This window comes from Amia ocellicauda, chromosome 15 (genome assembly GCF_036373705.1).
Source record: "Amia ocellicauda isolate fAmiCal2 chromosome 15, fAmiCal2.hap1, whole genome shotgun sequence".
Taxonomy (NCBI): Eukaryota; Metazoa; Chordata; class Actinopteri; order Amiiformes; family Amiidae; genus Amia; species Amia ocellicauda.
Window position 1 is genome coordinate 28745080 of NC_089864.1, and position 5286 is coordinate 28750365.

Here is a 5286-nt window from a genome sequence, read left to right on the forward strand (position 1 = left end):
TTCACTTTTATAGTACTGCTGGTAGGTCAAAAAAACGATCTGTGTAGTTTGTATGTTTAGGTATTAATGCTAAGTATATAAAAACAAAAAAATCTAGAAGTTGACACTTCTGTGAAAAGTCCAGCTCACTGCGGCTAATTTATGTGTGATGTCACACCAGGACATGCTCACCATCTCTCAAGCTGTTATCTTTCAAGTTGGAAGCACTGCACAAGGAGGAGAGGGTTTCAGCGCACTTCTGTAGGAACCCGATCGAAATGTCATTCTATCAAAGCTGCCATTGGCCCCTGCGCTCGTCACTCAGAACAGGTGACTTCCTGTTATATAAAACGTGATGTCGGTGCAGGTTTGTCCTCTTTTGCCGGGAGCTAGGACTCCCGTGCGACTTTGCAACCCTTGGGCAATGCTTCCTTTTTCAGATAACCTATCGTTTTGCTGCATTAGCACAAAAGAAAACCTTTTACCAAAAAATTTAAGCACATAGGGGAGAGATAGCATGGTAAATAGGTGTATAATATATGGTTATATTAAGGCCTTGAAAAACATACACTTACAGTGAAGAAATTATCGAGTTTAGGTATTTTGTACAGAATTCCCAAGCTAGGAGACACACCTTTTGCTGTGATGTGCAACTCTGTAGGGTTGCCACCTAGCCCCACAATCCTGAGACATTTTGAGACTGAACAGGATTTAAAATTAGCTGCTAAATTGAAATAAATGAACATGTTAATTATCCCTACACCTTGCTGAATGAAAGTGCAACAAACAGTCAGGGTTAGGGGTATCATACTAGAGCTTGCAGTTACTTAATTGAACCTTAATTGAAATAACCATCTGCTTAGATTTGATTTTTTTAAATTGTTGGCTCTTTAATAAGTTCTTTATACTCTATACTTAACTTAAAACCTCTGCTATTTAAAATAATTAAAAGGCTCTAATTTAGGAAATTATTAGTTCAATTAAGAGTTCAATTAAGTAATTTAATTTAAATTAATCTAACGTATGTGTAGAAGCCTCTAGAAGCATATCAAAGATTAAATGAGAAACAACTAAAATAGAACTAACACCACCCTTAACACCCCCCCCCCCCTCTCTCTGCCTCTGTTCTAAACATATTGAAATGAGTCAGCTTCCTTCCCTTTTAAGAGTACATGTTGTTCCAAGGAGGAGGGCTCTGCAAAGCTGTGAAGACAAAATGTACTAGACATATGCTTGTTTGTGCCATGGATTATTTGCCTTGTAAGGAGATATCTTTCTCTTAGTCGGTGGGCTGGCACCCAATATATACGGGTGTAGTCCCCTACCATTGGATAGAGACATAGGACTGTGTGTGTATAAAACTGTATGCTCCCTGAACTCTTTAAGGAAGTTGAGACAAAGACCTGCGTGTCACCAGTCGATCTTCCTTCCGAGCGCTCGTTAATAAAGACTCTGTTTAATTCAATCATCTTGACGGTCTAATTTCTAAAAATAACTTAGGGGATTCTTCAGTATGGTTCCTCCGGAATAAAGTGGACATACTTCATGCCAAATGCCTAGTGGAAAGGGCCTTCATGGAGGCCTGCATCATCGCCTTGACTGAAACCTGACTCGATGAGGCTGTATCAGATGCCCAGGTTAGCTGTTAACTTTTATTAACTTTAATATATTCAGGGCGCCTGTCTATAATTTTTGCACTCAACTCCACCCTGGGGGTAGCCCTACCCCTGGAGCAGAATTGTAGTTCCGCCTCTGAGCTCTAGATACTGACAGGTGATTGGTCACCCAGTCTGGCTTTGTCATTGGTCATTCTGATTTGTTTGAAAGCTGTTTTCCCGGTCATTCCCAGGCTCTGTTATTAAACAGATTATATGAGTTTTCCTTTGTATCACTTTGTATTGTCATTCTGTTTTTTGTTTTTTTTGTTTTTAATTATTATTACTGATAAAGCACATTTTACTTTTGTTTGTGATTTGTATCCAAAGTTACCAGAATTCCTGAGCTCATCGGCCCATGAATTGTTCTACATCAAAGTGAAAGTCTTGGGAGTATGGCTCACCTAGAATGGGCCAAAGGCTTGGAATCCCTGCTGTGAAAATGTCTGTGGAATAGGGCCTGGAGGTAGTAAAACTCTTTGAAGCAGGTGAGAGCCGAAATCCTGAAACAGAGCTACGAACCCAGGCCAACCGGCATTTCCAAAAGATGGCATGGATTGACATCAGGCATGAATCGAGCCTCCTCCAATAGGAGACTGGGTGGGCTGGCACAAATCCAACCTCACAAACTCAAGCACCAATTGCCTATGATCTGAAGGCATAAAAAGTAGCGAACAGCACTTTCTCGCTCTCTCTCATCTGAACCGGTAACTCGCTGCCTCAACTCAACTTAGCTCTGTTGCCAGAACCAGAACCGGAAACCAACCAAGTCTTTGCTGGCAACAGAAGAGTTTAACTGGGAGAAGGAGATTGAGCCATAAGAAGAATTCATTAAAGAACTTTACTAAGTAAAGAAATTTAGAACCTGTGCCTGCCCGCCTGTATCCACCTGATCAATGGAGTGTATGCAGCTGGACAATTGACAATTGACAAGTCGACTGTAATACAGAAGTGTTCAGTCATTTAAATAGCTATTGAGTCTTGGAAACTAACAGGGCCCTGCTTTCCTCAAAGACTTTGTCTTCAAGTAATTACAGTGGAAAACTCTGCTTGCCAAGAAGACATCCTGTGCACACCCTTGGAGATCTTCAAACCAGTGGAAAATCTGTTTGGAAAAGACTCTACTTTCGTGAAACCCCAACTTCCAGGAGCATCGACCGAAGTAGAAGTTATTGGACAAAGCCAAACCGGACTGCCTTTGTTCCAAACCACACAGACCTCGAGGCCTCTCTGCGACAAAGCTCTGATAAGTTTAACAGTTTGGAGTTTATTATTCATGACATTTGAGAAATCAATTAGAAATGTTATTCTGTGAGTCATAAACTTTAGAATGTGTAATATCATTTAGTATTTTCTTAAATGTAAATGAGTGCTGTGTTAAACTGTTTTGTTTGACAATTTTAGAAATAAAATCTGTCAACGTCGAGAAATATCTTCTCATTCCTGTTTAACTGTTTTAGTCAGAAATTGACACACGTTAATAGACACTAGATTATAGGTGGCTCTGCCTATCCTTAATCATTGAATAATAATCAGTTAAGGAGAATTGTGGTAACAAGACATTATAGAATCTTTCTTGGCACACAAACGTAAACGAGACTGATATATATATAACGAGAAGTTATTTGACATAAATACTAACCTGTATTAGTTATTTAATGTCCGACTAACAATACTAATGCAATACTTACCTTCGTCTTACTAACCGGTATTGTAGTCAATGTGTTTGTAATTTTGTTTAACGATTTGTGTGTCATCATATGTGATTCCATGTTCTTTGATTTGGTCACGGAAGTGATTTGTCTTTGATTTGTTGATCTAGAGTTGAATTTTAATTAGTTTTTCCCTTTTTGTATAATTAGTGTAGTGCTACATTTTATCTTTGTTTTTAATAAATTTGAGAATTTATATCTTTGGAATTGTTGTCTGCGTCCAATTATTGCAGAGTTTGAGTTATACAAGATTCTAGGATTCTTGATAAGGTGATACTTAAATTCACTTCTTTAACTGAAATTTATAAGTGTACCTTACACTACAAGTTGTACCCTACTGTTTGTATTAGGCCTATATTTTATTAATTATTTCCAACATTTATGGTCTGTATTTTATAGTAAGTCCACATATAACTACATGGAATATTACAGCACCTTTTACATATTTTGACAGAGTATTCTCTTTATACTTAATATGAATTATATATTCATTAAATGTATCATCCGTGAGCTGCTGGAAATGTAGAACATAAGAACATAAGAAAGTTTACAAACGAGAGGAGGCCATTCAACCCATCGTGCTCGTTTGGTGTCCATTAATAACTGAGTGATCCAAGTTTCCTATCCAGTCTGACTTTAAATGTTCCCAAATTCTCAGCTTCTACCACATCACATCCATTTGTGTCCCTGGGTGCGCGTGTCCCTGCTGATCTGGAAAAGCTCCTCTGGTTTGACGTGATCTATGCCTTTCATGATTTAGAAGATTTCGATCAAGTCCCCATGTAGTCTCCTCTGTTCCAGGGTGAAAAGGTTCAGTTCCCTCAGTCTCTCAGTAGGACATTCCCTTCAGACCTGGAATAAGTCTGGTTTCCCCCATCTGAACTGCCTCTAGAGCAGCAATATCCTTCTTGAAGTGTGAAGCCCAGAACTGTACACAGTATTCCAGATGAGGTCTAACTAGCACATTGAACAGTCTTAACATTACTTCCCTTGTTTTAAATTCTACACTTTTGACAATATACCCTAACATTCTGTTGGCCTTTTTTATTGCTTCCCCACATTGTTTAGATGGGGAGAGTGATGAGTCCACATAGACTCCTAGGTCTTTCTCATGTGTTACTTCATCTAGTTCTATTCCTCCCATAGTGTAATTATAGTGGACATTCTTGTTACCTGCATGTATTACCTTGCACTTGTCCACATTGAATTTCATGTGTCATCTACTTGATAGATTGATGTTATTAAGGACTATATTGGTTGCCTGTTACATATAAACCTAAGAGACGGAACTGGAATGGGGTCTGAGAACATTTAAGTAGAAAGACCAATGACAAAGGCTGACTGGGGGACCAATCACCTGTCAGTATCTAGAGCTCGGAGGCAGGACTACAATGCTGCCCCAGGGGTAGGGCTACCCCCAGTATGGAGCTGAGGGCAAAAATTCGATGGGCTATTCAGGGCGTACAGGATAAGAGAGTCAGGTAATTAGAGGGGCGGAGAGGTCTGCATTTATGTCTACAAGAAGTGATGTAGTAACATCAAGATCCTCAACTAAGGTATGTACCCAAAACTTGGATATGCTGACCATATCCTTGCATCCCTTCTATCTCCCAAAAGAATTCCTTGCAATTGTCATTGGATGTGTGTAGATCCCACCTAGCGCTAACATCAAGGTAGCAGCGAAGCTGGTAGCCAAAAAAATGATCAGCATGCTAGGTAAATATCCCAAGGCCCCAGTGTTTATTTTTGGACATTTTAACAGTGTTCTGTCTTCATTTCAGCAATATGTGAACACTCCAAAAAGAAGGGGAAACATTCTGGACTTATGGTGTGGCAATATTACTGATGCATACAACACTCGTGCACACCCACTGCTTGGTTTTGCAGATCACAATGTTGTCTTCCTACTTCTGCACTACAGACAAGCACTTAAACATCAC

The 5286-nt window shown here is 39.4% G+C and overlaps 1 long non-coding RNA gene across 1 annotated transcript; it reads left to right on the forward strand.

Annotated features, from left to right (window-relative positions):
* Positions 1–1181: 1181 nt before the first annotated feature.
* On the forward strand, positions 1182–3553 carry LOC136771987 (uncharacterized). The gene is made up of 2 exons (XR_010822407.1): positions 1182–1616; positions 1965–3553. It is a non-coding gene; the product is annotated as an uncharacterized LOC136771987 (long non-coding RNA).
* Positions 3554–5286: the final 1733 nt, after the last annotated feature.